Source organism: Arvicanthis niloticus, chromosome 6, assembly GCF_011762505.2.
Source record: "Arvicanthis niloticus isolate mArvNil1 chromosome 6, mArvNil1.pat.X, whole genome shotgun sequence".
NCBI classification, from domain to species: domain Eukaryota; kingdom Metazoa; phylum Chordata; class Mammalia; order Rodentia; family Muridae; genus Arvicanthis; species Arvicanthis niloticus.
This window is the reverse complement of record NC_047663.1, coordinates 84,935,426-84,953,777: the sequence shown is the minus strand read 5'-3', so window position 1 is coordinate 84,953,777 and position 18,352 is coordinate 84,935,426. Positions and strand designations below refer to the sequence as shown.

General features: G+C 41.7%; 2 long non-coding RNA genes and 1 other non-coding gene across 3 annotated transcripts in view; 1 reads left to right on the top strand and 2 right to left on the bottom strand.

Annotated features, from left to right (window-relative positions):
• Positions 1-4,182, top strand: part of LOC143442838 (uncharacterized) — a 13,976-nt gene extending 9,794 nt beyond the window's left edge. Inside the window, exon 4 of the long non-coding RNA XR_013111367.1 lies at positions 4,060-4,182. This is a non-coding gene — a long non-coding RNA (uncharacterized LOC143442838). The remainder of the gene's footprint in view (positions 1-4,059) is intronic.
• The window catches only part of LOC117711288 (uncharacterized), a 21,242-nt gene extending 2,890 nt beyond the window's left edge, over positions 1-18,352 (bottom strand). The window contains exon 1 of the long non-coding RNA XR_004607120.2: positions 17,606-18,352. This is a non-coding gene — a long non-coding RNA (uncharacterized LOC117711288). The remainder of the gene's footprint in view (positions 1-17,605) is intronic.
• Positions 10,139-10,249, bottom strand: LOC117712257 (U6 spliceosomal RNA). Its single transcript, XR_004607305.1, has one exon. It is a non-coding gene; the product is annotated as a U6 spliceosomal RNA (small nuclear RNA).

The window sequence follows — 18,352 nt, the reverse complement described above, 5'->3', positions numbered from 1 at the left end:
TGAAAGCATGTGTGTACCTCATGCCATGCCTAGTGCCTGCGGAGGCCAGAAAGAGCATCAGAGTCCCTGGAACTGGAGTGACAGGTGAGCCTCCCAATATGGATGCTGGGATCTGAACTCTGGTCCTCTGCAAAATCAACAAGTGCTCTTTACTGTTGAGCTATCTTTCCAGCCCTGACCCCTAGAATCTTTGTTGACTAAAAACATCTTTTGAGTTTCACTGTAGTGATGGTCTGTGTTGTTTCTGATGCACTGCTTAAATTTATTTTTCTTTGGTCTGCTTTTGACTACTCAAAATCAATTATTTTTGTTTGGTTGGTTTTTGTTTTTGTTTGTTTGTTTTTGTAAACAATGCTTAATATCAATTAAGCATTGTAAACAATGCTTAATATCAATATGATAACCCTTTTTTTTCCATACCATCCCTGGTACTTCCTCATCTGGAGTTTCTCCCACCAGTTAACAAGGTGGGAGAACAACAACAGAAAAAAACCAAACCAAAAGAAAACAAAGCCTTGGTGGGTCAGGGGCCATTAAACAGGATGCTGGAATTTATGGCTCTCAATGTCCCTTTTTTGTCCAAAAATGACCCCATGAGTAGATTTTGCAGGATGGGGGAGCAATGGAGTAGACTGTCTCATCACAGACTACCTCAGCTGTGTGCCTTGAACAGCTGCCCGGCCAGCGCAGCCCACTAGGGAAGTTCATATCCAACAGGACAGGTAGAAGGCCAAGCGCTAGGCTGTAGCACTCAGGTGTACGCAGTGATGGAGGCACGGAGCTTTAGGCCAGGACTCCCAGGCATGCACCACCCCTCTAAACTTCCACTTATTGGGTCCTTTCCTCATTTACAGAACTGCTAAATATATCTCATATATTAGCACTTTTAATTTAATGATTGTTATATCCATGACAAAGGGAGCCTCCTAGTGAGGAATCTCATGCAGAATCATTAAAGCCATTCCAGTAGCAGGGCGGTGGTGGCACACGTCTTTAATCCCAGCACTTGGGAGGCAGAGGCAGGTGGATTTCTGAGTTCGAGGCCAGCCTGGTCTACAGAGTGAGTTCCAGGACAGCCAGGGCTACACAGAGAAACCCTGTCTTGAAAAAAAAAAAAAGAAAAAAGAAAAGAAAAGAGAAGAGAAGAGAAGAGAAGAGAAGAGAAGAGAAGAGAAGAGAAAAGAAAAGAAAAGTAAAAGAAGCCATTCCAGTCACACAGTTAATGAGCACCAGAGCCAAATTTACCCTAGGATTTGGACGCCCATGACCATCAACCCTGTCTACTGCCCTGTTCCTGCAACTTCACTTTCACCCAGACATTTAATGTACTATTCTAGGTTCATGTCTGGCTGGGAATGATAGCATCCTGCCCAGATTTTAATAAGATCTACCCAAGAGCATTCATAGCTTTCGTCTCTGAAGCAGGCTGTGTTGTCGTCATCATTGTTGTTTATACCCTTATCTAAGTTCAGGACAGTCTTTATTTGCTAAGGTTATTAAAGCAATAGCAGATGGAATGGCTTTAACAACAAATCTCTCTCTCTCTCTCTCTTGTTTTTTTTTTTGTTTGTTTGTTTTTTTGTTTTTTTTGTTTTTTTACACCCTGAAGTCTGGAAGTCCACGATCAAGGTGTCCATGTATTTGGTGTCTTTAGATGCCTTTCTCCTTGCCTTACAGACTGTCATGTTCCCCACTGGGCCCACATATGTTTTCTTTAGATGCACACATACCTCACATACTTGGCATCTCCCCAAACACTCTAAGCTCCTCTTCTTAAAAATAAACCACCCGCAGGGGACTTCACTCAGTGATAGTGTGCTTGTGGGACAAGTGCAAGGCCCTAGGTTCAGTCTTCAGTGTCGGGGTGGGTGGGAGGTCACACCAGTCAAAATGGGTTAGGATAGACCCCATTTCACCCAGTTTGCCTCTTTGAGATCTTTATATCCAAGCAGATTCACATGATGATATGCTGGGAATGGGGTTTCAACATGCAAATTCAACCTGTAAAAGGGGGCTGAGAACTTGCTCCAAATAAATTGATTAGTCAAGGCTCCAGAAATATGTCTACTTTTGGTTATCACTCTTGATTAGACTGCACTCCTGTCCTAACTGCTATCCAGAAGGGATGCTTTAGGCAGTAATCTTGCTGTAAATCCAACTTTCCCATTGCCCTATACGCTGACTTCTACCTAGGTGCAGTGTGAATACCTTTGTTTGCCCAACATTTGCATTTGGGAATCTAAAGACCAATAAGATAATATTAGGAGGTAGGGTCATTAGACTACAATGAAATCAAGATGGCTTCATCCTCATGAATGGGATTAGCCTCTTACAAAAAGCCTGTTACAAAAGAGGCTTGAGCAAGCTCACCTGTTCCTTCTAGTCTGTGATTATATATAAAACATAGCACCCAGGAGGATGGAGCCTCTCTAAACACCAAATCTCTAGGTGTTTGGATTTCCTAGTCTCCGGTACGGAGAGCAATAAGTCTCTACTGTTGATAAATTAACCACTCTAAGGTATTTTGCTGTAGAAGGTTGAAATCACAAAGACACATCCTTCCCCACTGACATCACACAGGAAAGGGACTTCAAAGTGCAGAGCAGTGCTCATGTCTCATGCTTAAAGGCATGAAAATATTTTTCTGGACAAAGAAAGTATTCTCTAGTTGTATTGCCAATTAAAAGATGCATACTTTTTTTTTATGAGACTCTTCATATTCACACCATATCTTCTGTCTTTTAAAGCATTCATGTGCTCTCTGAGGCGGGCACTGTTAGGCTAGCTTTTGAAAAGTATGCTGGGGTGGAGAGTGACATCCTAGTAGTAGAATTCTGCAGCTAGGCTTAAAGTTCTGGCATCAGATTGCCTGGAGTCGCATCCCCACATCACTTTACTCTGGAATGATCTTGCATAGTCCACTTGACCTTTTAATCGAGGCACACTTTCTTCGTCTGTAAAATATAGAATGATAATGCATGCCGGATGGATTTGTTGCTAAGTGTAAATTAGCTAAGACATATAACTGAGTTAAAATGCTGCCTGCCCCAGTGTTAGTACTCAATAAAGTTTAGCTCTGAATTTTATTACTAGTGCTGGAATTTACAGACTCGTCTTCATTGGTTTGCCCTGCATAGTTATTTTTTTTTAATGAAATTTGTATTTATGCCATTTATTTTTCTACAAAAGGTAAAAATTCAGCTCAAATTGGTTAAGTATGGATTGATGTCTATTGGATTTTATACACCAAACAATCCAAAGACATAACAAATTTAGATAGAGCAAAATACAGAGCCCAAATGGTGTCACTAGAACTGAGTTTTTCTCTATACCTTTTAAAGCTCTCCATTCTTGGCAGCTCCCCCTCATGGTTGAAAGGTAAGTGCTGTCAGTGCACAGACTGGACGAGTCTAGGCTGAAATTCAAAGAAAAGGAGGATGTCTTTATTCTAGAATTTATGGGAAAAAAATGGAATGTCTTCTGATCGGCTAGGTCAGTCCATATACTACTCTCAATTTAATTACACAATAGCATTAGATTGGGACTTTCATAAGCTAGGCCTGTAACAGTGCCTCTCCCCCAACACACATACCCCATGTTAGGCACAGAGATACCTCCACTGGAAGCATGTGGTATTAAAATGGGAAAAACTGAGGTGTAAGGGCTGGGGCAAATGTTAAAGGATTCCAGACAACGAAACAATAGCTGCTCACAGCTTGCATGAATGTAAATAGTTTTGGAGGACTTACCACACATTGCAGCTCAACAGTACTGTGAATACAAACTCATCAGTTGGTTATGAGTTATATCTAACATAAAATAAAACATCAAGAAAGCAAGTCAGTCTCCCATACAAGCCAAAGAAACATACATTAATGCCTACAATGTTTAGGGATGAAAGATTTTCGCACTTTCAGTTCCTAACAATGAAGACGTTCATTGGTTCTTCTGATCTTCCCCCCAAATATTCATTTCTTTTCCATCTAGTTGTTAGACTGGCCTGAACTCTTGTAGTGGAAGAACTACTAACTTCACATTTGAATGTTTCTTCTCCCTTAGATCCTGAGAATGTCCAGTTTGGTGTTTAGACCCTGAAGCCTTTGCAGAGGTGAGTACGCCCAGGAGCGGGACTTTGTAGAGACAGGTTAGCCTTGTCATTTGCTCTCGTCCACTCAAACCTGTCTCACTTGGCTACAGGGTCTGTTTATGGATTCTAGCCGACATTGCGTGGCTTCTACCTTGGTATTTGGGGTCAAATCCCCTTGTATTTTTTTTGTATAAAAATATCCTTAGAGGTGTTATGGAAGTAGCTGTGTAACCAAGGCAAAAATCCAGGGCCGTTGAGACCCTGACTATAACCCCACCACTATCTTACTCTTTTGTATCTGATTATAAATTCCAGCTGCAGCTTTTGAGAACATTACTTGTTATATCGTTGTCTGTAAGTTCCATAGTTGAAGATTTCAAGTGTGACTATGAAGGAAATCAAAGGCACATTCTGTTACTTATGTTCTTGGGGAATATAGGTCAGTAGTCTGAGCAAAGCTGTCAAAATCCTTGTTAAGAATAAAGTCATGCGGCTCAGGGGACTAAACTTGAGTAAAGTATCTTAATGGGATGTTTACTAATATGATTTCCATGGGAGGAAGCTGGCCCTCACTCACAAAATATTTCTAACACATGCTAATAACCTAAGGGAATTTATTTTTTTTAACCCAAAGCCTGTAAAGCATATTTATAAAGGTATGTCTCTCTATAGTGTGTGCTATGCATCCCCCTCATTAAGAGAAAGAGTGAAGAATATCAGATTTTGTCAAATGAAGCAAAGGAAAATAATTTGTCTTTCATTTGTGGAAGAGAAAATGATGCCCCAGGGACTCGGATGTCTGTACTGTATTACAAGGCAATCTCTAATTGAACCTGCTTTGAAAAATTAGACTTCACAAGTTATATTTTAGAAATTACCTCTAATTTAAAACACTCGGTAGTTTAGCATGTGAGATTGTCACCTTCTAAGAGGAGAGGAGACTAATAAAGAGAAACCTGTGAGATATAGAGATATTACTTTCCCTCATGTGAGCTTAGTGGTTTAGGAAAGACTGATATACCAGGTTGTTTGTATGGTTTTTTTTTTTTTTCTCTAAATTTAATGACCTTTCCCACATGCACTCCCCCTAATTCCCATAATAACACTTTGTTTATACAGATAATTTTCTTTCCAGCGGGAGTTCTTACAAGCATTAATAACCTTATCTCATAAATCAACTCAGTGCACTGTTCAGTTTGATGGAGTGCAGTGCTGAGGGCTGGGACTCAGATGACTCCATTTCTCCCTCGTGGGAATTCTGTATGAGATGTTGTTGGCATAAGGAACACGGACTGGACTGGGCAAAGAGGTCACCTGACACAGGGATAGGTACAAACTCTGAGAAACAGATGTCAAAGGAGATTTCTTGTGAAGAAGCTAAATCCTGAATTTGTGTCCATTTTGAAGGATCATAAAGTTCTTGGGGAGGGAGGTCTTTGGTTATCTCCTAGGGATAACATAGTTCTTATTTACCAAAAAAAAAAAAAAAAAAAAAAAAAAAAAAAAAAAAAAAAAAAAAAAATCCATTCACAAATTAAAAATATCATCCCTGGATGATTCAGAAAACCCAGCTCCAATGGACATAAGCAGAAAAAAAAAACTTGATGGATGGTTCTGATAAGTATTTTTGGTTGTCATCTTGACTACGTCTAGAATGACCTAAATCAAACCCCAAACGTTTGGATACACTGGGAGGGATTTTTCTTAGTTACATCATTTGAAATGCAAAGATCTACCTTTAATCTGGATCTTCTGAGGGAAGATCTAGTTTTAATTTGGGCCACACCTTCTGCTGGCAGCCTATATAAAGGACATGGAAGAAGGAAGCTCTTTGAATGCTTGCCCTCACTCTCACTGGCAAATCCATTCCTCCACCAGCTACCTCTTCTGGATCCTGGCCGGTACTGAAGATCAGATGAGACATCCAGCATCATGGATGAACTCTAACTGAACAACTATTGGATTCTTGGACTTTCTGTTGGTAGACAGCCATTGTTGGATGAGCTGGACAACAGCTTGTAAGTCACTCTAATAAATCTAATGTGTGTGTGTGTGTGTGTGTGTGTGTGTGTGTGTGTGTGTGTGTGATATCAAGAAGTCATCTTTTCTCTGTGGGAAAATACAAGTCATATGCTTCTTATCTCAGGGAAGAACCAGAGCTTAAAGGCAACCACACTTAAGCAAAACCAAAGTCCAGCAGTTTAGTTCAACATCCTGTAACTCAATGTCCAGTATCTGGGATTCACTCCTGATCTTTTTGGAGCCAGAAGACTTGGGGAACTCCACTTTTCTGGCTCTGCCATCTGAAGCACACACAGCTTGTCTGGTAGGTATAGGCAGGCTCCAGTCTCCTGTTACCCCTGTCAGACAGTCCATGGTTCTGGTATCACTGATACCCTGGAGTCTGTGCTTCAACTAAACTGCACCATCACCAGCAGCCTCTCCTGACCTCTTGTGAAAAACTCCAACTCTGCCACACTGTGCCAAGCCTTAGTTGCTCTCCACAAACCCTTCAATCCTGCATCTCTCCTGACTTCAAAACCAGCACCAGGCAAGAAACTCTTAGACACTATTTGCCAAATTTTGCTACTAGTTTGGTGTGTAGCTTTGGCCCCTTGAAAAACCCTGTAGGTTGATTCTGAATACTTCCCAATTTCACTAAAATGATTCTGATTTGCTACTAAATCAGAGCTGAATCTTTAGTCCAGCATCACCAGCATCCATTGTCCTAATGAAGGCTTCACTTCAGTGGTGCTGACCTCTGTGCCAATCACAGATCTTATTCAAAGTATCATAAATGGCCCTGATAGAATCTTCTATTCCCCTCAAAACTTCACAAGCCAACCCGCTATGGTTTTCATTTATTTCATCTTTCCCAAATTCCTAAACAACAGACCATTCATTTTTGAACACTCCATGACTTCTAGTTCAAAGCTTAAATACCTCCATGATCCTTTTAAAAACAATATAGTCAACTCCATCACACCAATGATATGTACCACTCTAGGTACCAATTTCTGCCCTAGTTTGATTTCTGTTGCAGTAACAAACACCATGACCATAAACAATTTAGATGCGTAAAGTATCTAAGTAATAGTTCTATACTTCTAAGTAATACTTCTGAGTAATAGTTCATCATTGAGGGAAGATAGGGCAGAAACTGAAGACAGGAACCCAGAGGCAGGAACCATGAAGGAATGCTACTTACTGGCTTTCTTCCTAGCTCATATTCAGCAAACTTCGTTATACAGCCTAGGCCTACCTGCCTAGGAATGGTACCATCCAGAGTGACTAGGCCCTCCATGTCAATCAAAATGTTCTCTCACGTTTGTGGCCACAGACCAATCTGATCAAGGCAGTTCTCCAGTTGAAGTTCTTTCTTCCCAGGTGACTCAGAGTGTGTCAAGTTGACAATAGAAACTAAAAGGTCAGAAGCATCCAGATAGCTGGTAAAAAATCATATCTGAATATGTTTTTAAGAACGTCTCAGGAAGAGAATAATTGACTGAATGAAAGAATAGAAAAGACTTGCTCTTCATCCAACTAAAATTGGTATCCTGGAAATGACCATCTTCTGCTAGCTTAATAAACTTTTAAAGCAATCAGGATGTCTGAGTAAAGATTATCGTCACCATAAATGTAGGCTTCATCTAATCCATAGAGAGCTTGAACAAAATACAATATCATAGAAAGGGTATTGGTTCTCTGTTTGAGCAAGAACATTCCCTAGGACATTAGTGTTTTTTTGTTTTGAGCTTTGGGGCTCAGACTGAAGTATAATAACCACCATTCAAAGATTGCAGATCATGGAATTTCTTGGCCCCCTCCCAAAACTGTATGACCCAGTTCCTATCATCAATCTGTGGGGTGTGTGTGTGTGTGTGTGTGTGTGTGTGTGTGTGTGTACTGTTCTTCTTTGGAAGACCCTGATTAATATTCACATACTGTATTTATTGGTTTGTATATACTATTTAATAATACTTGAGGACTAGAAAAGATTTGCTTTTCATCCAATTAAAATTGGTATCCTAGAAATGACCATCTTCTACTAGCTTAATAAATGTTTAAAGCAATCAAGAAAAAATTCAGAGGCAGGGGAATAAATAAGAAGAGACACAGCATGGAAATAATGTGTGAGGCAGCTCCAACTGGATAGACAGAAGCTATCGATGTTTCTGAAGTCTCAAGTCTTAGATATAACTTACAAATAATGTGGCTTTGGAAAGTGGCTTTGCCTGTCTGGATTCCTTTTGCCCTCTCAGTGCCATGGAACATATGCACTGTTGTGGTCATTCTGAACACTAAGAGAGAAGATACATGTAAAGTTCTTACCCTAGAACTGACACCTTTGTTGTTGGGCCCCATTTCAGCCCTGATTTGGGCCTTGTTGACAAACCCAAGCCTGGCTCAAGTTTTGAGACCTATCTCAATCACTTCCATACCGGGGCGACTCAACAAGACCCATTTGGCCCTGCCTCTGCCCCACTGTTGCTGATGTAGAGCTTTGCCATTGGCCCTGTCAGTCACCCCATACCATCTGTCACCCTTCCCTGCCCCCTATGTCATCTCACCTCATCAAAACTCCTGCTCCCTATGCTCCGAGTTTAAGTGAGAAGCTGATACATTAAAGTTGAGTTTCTGCTTCAACAAGACTCCTGGCCTGGTGTGTTTCTTTTGTGCCATTGACACTCACTACCTGCTCAGACCCAGAAAGACCTGGCGGGACTGGGACTGGACCACTCTCCTCTCACTTAGACTTGCCAGCAAGGAGCCGACACTTTTTTTGCAAGGAGAACCTTGCTGAGACCTGAAGACTTTAAAGGATGACTATCTGGAGTTCAAGCACTTTTAGGAAGGAAGATCTTTGACCCTTCTCAACATATCCCAGGAGTCAAAAATCCATCTAAAGTGGACTGATGTTGATCCTTTCCAAGTTTTCAGGGTCAGCAATACATCCCTGAAATTAAATTATTTTGTGGGTAGAATGCTCTGAGTCCAATGGACTGGTTGCCAAGAGTGTTTGAAAGTCGATAGATACACTAGAACTTGTCCAGAGACATTCATAAAGTCTTTATCAAAGATGGTGGACAAGAATCTAAACAGATCAGAATGAGACCATTACTCTAACCCTCTGGTGATGATTTGGATAAGCTGAAGAGAGTACTGTGAGTGGGAAACAATGCCTGCTACATTTCTCCCCACTCCTCTATTTCTTTGCATTTTGATTTGGCCAGGAATAAGCGGTTATTATGAGCTCTTATGAACTTGTCAGCTCACTTTTGAGGGAATCGTTCAAGCCATAGCTGAACTCCCCCCACCTGACCCCTACCCCAGAATGGATGGGTCTCCAGTGGTTAAAGTTGTAGCCTCAACTGATGTAACTATGGCAAATAACATTTTTTTTTCCAAGTGGCTAAGAGATCCTATCCCCAGTTTGAAAGTTGTCAGATAACAAGAAGCAGGTCTAGGCCTCAAGGAAGATGAGCAACTCCACCTACTTCGCACTTTTTATCTTAAAAGAGGGAAGTTCAGTTTAGTGACAGACAGGGCTTTCCCAGCAAGCACGGCCATGGGAAGGCTGCGTGACAGTTCACATCTTGACAAGATTGGTTGCAGAGGACAGCTAGTGTACAGCTTGTCCTGTAAAACTAGACAAAGTCTCCAGTCAAAATATCCGCCCATTGATTAAGTAACTTGGCATGTCTTTGGAGACTTCACCATTCAGCTGCCATGATTTGTAAGCAAGTTCTCAACTGCGCTGTGCTATCAGGATATGTATTTGTGTTCTCATTCACTTAGACCCCACTCGCTGTTTACTAATGTTTATACAGAGGCGGTGACCGTCTTGTCAATGAGGCCTGCAGTTCCTCCTACACTCCTGCTTGCGTGGTCACCACTAAGCCACCGCCCTTCCCCTACACCCTTTGTTTTTTCCTTTCTTTTTATTGGATATTTTATGAATTTACATTTCAAATGTTAACCCCTTTCCCGATTTCCCCTCTGGAACCCCCCCCATCCCATCCCCCACCCCTCTGCTTCTATGAGGGTGCTAAAAATATGGAATGCTTCATGAATCTGTGTGTCATCCTTGTGTAGGGGCCATGCACGCTAGTCTTCTCTGTATCGTTCCAATTTTAGTATATTTGCTACAAAAGTGAGCACCACCTTTTGTTTCTTAAACCAGCATCAATTACATCATCTGAACATATTTTCTTCTGGCACTTCCATTTCCAAAATTTTATTTTTGACATCTATCCTCTTGGATGTCTATAGAACTAGATAATGAATTATATTTTGCATTATAATGTAGCATAATATATGTTCCATAATAAAAAATATCCCACAATTTAAATATACAGAATTTAATATATTTTAACAGTGGGTACTTATATATATTTTAAAATAAGTTGTCTGTTATAAACAAAGCTGAAGTGAACATCCTTTTCAAAGACCTGCCTGGATCATAAGACATCCACAGAGCATCTAGCATCCATTAATAAAGGTCAACAGATGCTTCTGTGATCACTGTGTACTGTTTTGGAGCCATCTTACTTTTGCTTGTAAGACATAAGTATTGTAAGTTCAGGAATTTTTGAGGTAGTTATTAAGAATTGTAATCATAAAAACTAAAACTATGTAAACTTATAATAGAACAAATTAAGCTATAATAGCTATTAACTACCCTAAGCCCCTCAATCCCTAATTATTTCACCGTGTTTTTCCACTATATGTGCTGCTGAGATTAATGATTGCTGTGTTTTTTGAGGTAGAAACATGATCCTGAAGTTCTGGACTACATTCTTCCCAACTTCACATAATTATAGTTTTAGTTTCAAAATAGCCATAGAGGAAGTGTTTATACCACAGAAATCAACAGTGCTTCAGAAATCAAGGCTAATTATCATTTTGTTCATTGTATAGAATAAGTGTCAACAAACATTTACTATAAATGTCTAACTAGTAAATAATTTATGTTTTACTTGGCATGGACTTTGTCAATTCTTCTCTCTCTCTCTTCTCTCTCTCTCTCTCTCTCTCTCTCTCTCTCTCTCTCTGTCTCTCTCTCTCTCTCTCTCTCTGTGTGTGTGTGTGTGTATTTAAATAGGAAAGGAAAAGCCAGTCAGATATGGGCTATACTTTGCTAACACTGGGTCTAGACATAGAAAAGCAAAGCACATTTAACTTGAAATGGGTTTTGCGTGTAGTGTCTTTACACTACCGCTACCTAGTGCAAAGCTTGAGGGAATTGTTGGGAAGCTTGAAGAAGCATTACTCCAGTGTTTGGAAACTATCACCCAGTGTAGCAAAGAGGTTTACCCTTCACAAACAAATCAGCTCGTGACATATGTGTTCGTTATTTATGTCACCTTCGTTTACTCGTTAATGCTAGAGAAAGCATAAGCCCACAGTCATCAGAAACCACACCTGGAAATGTAGTTGTTAAACATTCATCAACACTACTGAATCAAGCTCATGAAATTTATGCAAAAGAGGAGCCCTTGTTCATCTGATTAAGATCCCCTAGTGCACTTAAATTGCATCTTTTCTCTCTCTTAAACATGCACACATAACTCCCACTGATGGAGGTGGCACACCTTCGTTAGTCTTGCTATGGTCTTCTTAAAGCTGTTTTTAAATTGTTATAACTATCTAGCATCATCACCGTCATTTTATGTTGTGACATGCCTTCATGGTGTGACCCTCTTAAAGTCAGAACCCACAGTGCAGCTATTCTTTTCTTTAGTGTTTCATTTGAAAGATGGGCTTACAAGGCAGAGAGAGTGCTCGGTGGTGAAGAACACATTCTGCTCTTTCGGAGGACCAGAGTTCAGTTCCCAGCACTCACTTTGGATAGCTCCCAACCACCTGTAACTCCAGTTCCAAGTGCTGTGATGCCTTCTCCTGGCCTTTGTGGGAACAAGCACACATGTAGGCACAAACCCATACACATATGCATACTCATACACATACATAGACATATACAAATGAATAATGTTTTATGCTCATGGGCCACTATAGAAGAGGATGCAACATGATTTAGAAGAGCCAGAGGTAAGGGAAGAACAAGACAAAACCATGCCTTCTGGACATGACCAGACCACTGCACTTATGAACCCAGAGCAACTGTGGCTGCCTACACAAGACCTGTACAAGATCAATATTCTAGCATGGGATGGGGAGGGGGTCACAAGGCCTACCCTTAACAAAGGAGCTATTGAAAGTAAATGGCTTCTGGGGAAGGGAGAGTAAGTTATAGATCCCAGAGAACACATTCCAGGACAAGGCCCCACACCCATACTGTATGAGCAGCAGAAGTTGAACTTGGTAGATTTTTTTTTTTTCACAGAAAAGGTGGGAAGAGGTAAAAGTGGATCCAGGAGGAGTTAAGGGGAGGAATTGGAAATGATACATTCAAATTACATTGTATAAAATCCTCAAAAATGAATAAAATATTTTATATTTTAAATGTTTATATTTTTAATAATAAAAATTTAATAATAATGATGGGTGCAAATCATAATACTTCATCAGGGTTACTATCAGGAAAATCAAGATTAGATGCATCCAATATGCAGATGACACTCTGCATAGAATAAGCACTCGGTGCACGTCAGCTGTCATAACTGTTAGCAATTTGCATGGTATTAGTACCATTTCCACCATCCTTAGTGCTATAAGATCCCCAAATATTCCCTGGCCCACAGCAGCACACTACAGTTTCAGGTTCCCAAATATGCAATCTTTTTACCATATGGAATGTACCAATTACTAAAGAGCTAAAACGAAATTGCTTCTAACGTCTCTAGCACAAGATGTTGGGTGATGTAGTGATACACAGACGAGTAAGACATAAACGGGACTCCCCGCTGACAATCTAACTGAGGGGTCGCCCTAAATAGTAGATGGAAACAAAAGAGGCTGTAAGTGCCAGGGTGTTCAAGATGAGAGAAGATACTGTTTTCTCTGATGACAGGGAGGGACTGAGGAGGAGCTAGGTTCCTCTGCCCATCACCCTTTACAGATCATTTTCTCTCTATGAAATACCCTCAATCTCTCTCATGTATGTATCAGGAAAGGCTCTCACATCTGGAATGACTAATGCAAATGTTGCCATATGAACAGCTCTGAGAATCTCAGGAGACACGGGCAGCTTCCATTCTGAGAAGCCTTTCCAAATTCCTAACAATTACAAATGCCATTCTCACATCCCATAAAGTGCTGTAGCAAGCCACGCTGGGAACATTTCACATCCTTAGTAATGTTCTCCGTGTCTGACGGGGACATCTGCTTGGAGTGTACTTGATGTGCATTGTAACAAGAAGCCTCCTGAAAGTGATGCTTGCTGAACCAGGTCCATGCAAAATGACCTCACCCATGGACCTGTGGGCCTCTTCTCTCTGCACCTCCTGTGATAGTTCTGATCTATGAGGTGTGCTGGAGGTCCACATGGTCTGTGAGTGGAGTTTTGGGGCTGGGAAGTAGGGCTCATATCAGGTGGTATCTTTTCTTCCCTTCAGCTGGTAGGTTTCTGGAAGAGCCAGTAACTAGCTGGGTCATGACTGGCCATGCTGTAATAGAGTATGCTCTGATGGAGGCCCACTAAGCATCCTCATTATGCCTCATCTAGAGCATGAGAAGAAGATGAACATGGAGAAATGGGTTAGGCCAATAAATCGCCTCCTAACAAACCATGGGTAGCACCTCATTGTGCTGAGCTCAAAGGCCTGTGAGAAAAACACAGAGATTAGTTCCCTGGCTTTGATCTCTACACAGCACAGAATGGCTTGTCAGCGGATGCTAGCACATGATCACCAAAATGAAGTCGCTGATTTTACTCCTCGGAGAACCAGTTGGAGTAAGAGAAGAGAAGAAATTCTTTTGGGAAAAAATTCTTATTGGGGGGAGGGGGCAAGGTCTTGAGCAGAGGCAAAGATGTCTCCATATTCTCATATCCACACCTCAGGTAAAATTCTGACTGATCACTGGGCCTCCAGTACCATGGTCTCCTCCTACCCCGCCTTTGTCTCTTCTGCCCCTACTGTTCTCTCCACCTCCTCTCTTTCCTTTACATCACTCTTCCAATCAATGTATTATTATTTAATTCCTGTGCTGACTAGTTTTATGTCAACTTGACACAAGATAGAGTCATCTGAGAGGAGGGTACCTCAATTGAGAAAATGCCTTCATAAGATCAGACTGTAGGTAAGCCTGTAGGGCATTTTTAAAATTAGTGATTGATGGGGAGGTCCCAGTCCATTGTGGAAGGTGTCATCCCTGAATAGGTGGTTCTGGATTCTAAAAGAGAGAAGGCTGAGCAAGCCATGGCATGTAAGCCAGGAAGCAGCACCCAACATGGCCTCTGCATCAGTTCCTGCCTCCAGGTTCCTACCCTCTTTGAGTTCCTGTTCTGATTTTCTTCAGTAATGAAAGGTGATGCAGAAGTGTAAGCCTAATAAACCCTTTCTTCTCCGAGTTGCTTTGGTCATGGTGTTTCATCACAGCCGTAGGAACCCTTACTAAGACAATTCCTTTGATTTTCTTTTCCACAATTATTTTTGAGTGCTGAGTGTGTGTTGGTGGATGGTAAACCAGATGGTTATAGTTTGTACTTTTAAAAGGTAAACACTGCAATGAACTAATCTGCCATCCAAGTAACTACTCAAGCAAATCAGTGCTTATAAGACACAATAAAGAGCTGGAGAGATGGCTCAGTGGTTAAGAGCACTGCATGCTCTTCCAGAGGACCCAGGTTCAATTCCCAGCAACCACATGGCAGTTCACAACTGTCTGTTACTCCAGTTCCAGGGGATCTGGCACACAGACATATATGCAGGCAAAGCACTAATGTACATAAAGTAAAAATCAATAAATAAGTAAAACAACAATGCCCTGCCTCTTTTCTGCTATGCAGTGGCCTCGGTGAGGGAGAGATCCCCTTCCCTCCCTTTTGCCCTTACCACCTACACTAAGCTGGAGAGTTGGTCCCGACAGGGTCATGAGACAGGATAGCTGTACCTGTCCCTCACTTGCTGCAGCACTAGGAAGAGCTGGCCTTGAACTTCACCTTGGCAGCACAGTACAGCTGGCCCTGATTGGCAAGGGTGCAGGTGAGCTGACTTAAGGTGTGAGCATGGGAGAGTTGGCCCTGCAATTTGTCTGCCATACAGTGACATAGGTGAAGAAGACATGTCCACCTTGTACCCCTTGCCACCAAAGACAGGCAGAAGAGCTGGTCCCAAGATCTTCAGAGTAAGAGATCTGGCCCAGCCCATTAGCTGTTGCATCCCTTGGGAGAGCAGGCCCTGCACCTCCCTTGGGCAGCACAGTAAAGCTACCCCTTCCTAGTAGGGGCTGCCGGTGAGCCAGCCCCAAGGCCATGAGACCTGGAGAGCCTACTGGCTGACCATATCAGATACCTATCAGGTCTAGATTCAGGGCTTTGAATTGGCCTACCGCACCATCTACCCCATCAATAAACTGCTGGAGCTCATGAAAAGGCCAGTCCTACAGTGTGAGGAGCCTAATTCGCCATTAAAAGATGGCGCAGGCTTCTGCTTCCTGGTTCTTCACGGAAGCTTTACTTGAGAATGCGCCTGCGTGTGGCGCAAAAACAGAGTATGACAATTGGATGAAAGATTTGAGCCAATGAGGGATCTGCACGTCTCACAAAGCTCTATTTAAGCAGCGGGCTTTCTGAGCTAAGGGTCCTTCCTCCACCTCACTATTAAGAGAGCTGTTTAATAAATGCTGTCAGAAGAATCCTGAAGTGTGGCATGCTCCTTATCGGCGAGGCTGCGCGCTACACTACAGATCCACAGCTATAGGATCTCCATGACACATGGCAACAACAAGATATATGAGAGGTGCACCAGTGAGATTCCAGTTTTGATAGAGTAGCAGAAGCCAGAAACCTCAGTACCAGACCAAAAAGTCATCACAATGAACATTTGCAAGCAAAGGAGTATGGACAAACGAGTATAGGACAGGACACACTGACATACTGAAGCTTCCACAATGAGATTTTTTTTTTTTTTGATGTGGGGGAGGTTGCAAGGGTGGAGAGCAGATACAATCAGAGGGGCAGATGAGTGGGATTGGGGTGCATGATGTGAAATTCACAAAGAACCCATAAAAAGTTTAAAAAAGAAAATAGTCCATTAAAAAAATAAGATGTGGTAAATGATATGAATTCATCATACCAAAAAGAAAGGGAAGAACTGTACAAGTTATCTAGGCATTTATTTAGGTACCTAATGTCTCTAAAGAAAGGTGTCTTTGGAGGGTGGCATTGCAGCTGAGCCCCTTAGAGGCCTGAGGTGAGAAGTGGGTGGAGAAGGGGAAGGGAGAAAAGAACGTGAAAGTTCACCCAAAACTACTTCATGAATTGGCCCTTTGTAATGGCAAGAGAGGGCAACCCAAACCACTGTCTAGTGACTCAACTGACCTATTGGTTTAATTTATGCACACACATGCACCAGCAGGCAGGCACGCATGCATGCACACATGCTTGCATATGAAGTGGTGATTTCCTAGACTGTTCTGTTCAGAATTTCAATGTCTTCCAGAGTTCAACAGTACATCATCAGTCCATGGAATGTTGGTTATAGAGGTGAGGAGAGCACCAGGGCACAGTTACTCTTCCTGATATATTTGTTCAGCAGCCTAATTAATGTACAAGTCATAGCTGGGAAAGCAGTGGGGTCAGTGGACAAACCCCTTGTACCCACCCCAAGGCTTTTCATTCCTTAACATTCATATAAGCGATAAACTTTCCAGTTAAATGCATCATATCCCATCTTAATTTATTTGTCCAAAGTTCTTCCATAGCTCCCCATGCTTCTTAAAGCACATGAACAAATTCCAAGATAACAGAGAAATGAGGGATTGATATAATTTTAATAATCATTATAGTGGATACTTTGAAGACATTAGCTTTCTATTAATATTATAAATGAAGTTATCCTTTAAGTAAATCTATTTTGTTAAAGCAACTTCCTTAATAAATATTAAAGGAGTAATCATGTAGGTCAATACAGGGATGATGGGAGGCTATAAAAGTGGCATAAACTATAAAAAAAAGTGGCACTATAAAGTGCCAGCTTAGAGTTTGAACAGCTTAAATTACGCTCTTCTCAAAAATTAATGTGTGGAAGCTCTAATCCCAAGTACTTCCCAATGTGAGTGCAGTTTGAGATAAGTGTTGTTACTGAGGCATTCCGATTAAAATGAGACCCTTAGGACAGTCTCTGATCTAACTAGTAGCCTTATGAAATGGGGAAATTTGAACACAGAGATAGCTATGCATAATGAAAATACAATGTGACGATGCCCAGGGAGAAGACAGCCGTGTATAACTAAGAAGAAAAGAAGAAGCAGAATGTCCCCTTACAATTCCCAGAAGAAACCAATCCCACAAACACTATTGATCTCTAGAGATATCAGATAGTCCACTCCTGTGGCTCAAGCCACCCAGTTGATACCAGGAAAACAACCCTAGAGATTTCAGACAAAATTTACCTTCATATACTTGAAGCCAGTTGGAACATAGGAAGTTACTCTTCATTCTTCAAGCCAGATAATTGAGATACCATTGGCTTTGGGATCCGATTTCTTTGTGCGAGACTCCACTGGGGTAACAACAGTTACTAACTTGTGAAATCTCCCTAGGAGTAAAGTCCCCCAGTAGGTTGGACACGTCTCTCACTTTAAGACTCTGTTTGGAAAGCACTGTGTCCCCGAGGATTCCAAAAATGTCAATCATCTCCACAGCTGGATGGAAGGAGAATAAAGGCGGGTCCCATGGGGAAGCAAGGGGGTTGGAAGAGCTGTCTAGACAGACAGCCTCAATATTTAACTCATCTGTACACATGTGAATGATCCCAGGAGCTCCCAATGCTACACTGGCCTCCAGACAGTCTCTTTGGGGAGGAGGGGGCTGGCCACCAAAGACGTTGCCTGATGGTGGCAGCTGAGAGGCACAAGATGGTTGATGGAAAAGGTTGTGAACCTAGATCCTAGGACGAGAGTTCTTGCCGTGTCTACTCACTGTGGCCTGTCGTGACTGGAACTCGAATTTCCTACTCACTGGCAAACTCCCAGAACTCAAAAGTCCTCAGTACCTTCTGTTTAGTCTGGATATAATAGAAAGAGAAAGTTCTTCTTTCAAAAGCAAGTTCTTTTAACGGGGAAATAAAAAGGTATGTCTTCCTTTTGTTCTTATTAAAACAAAGTCAGGAACCTTCCTCAGAGGCGGCTTGGACACAG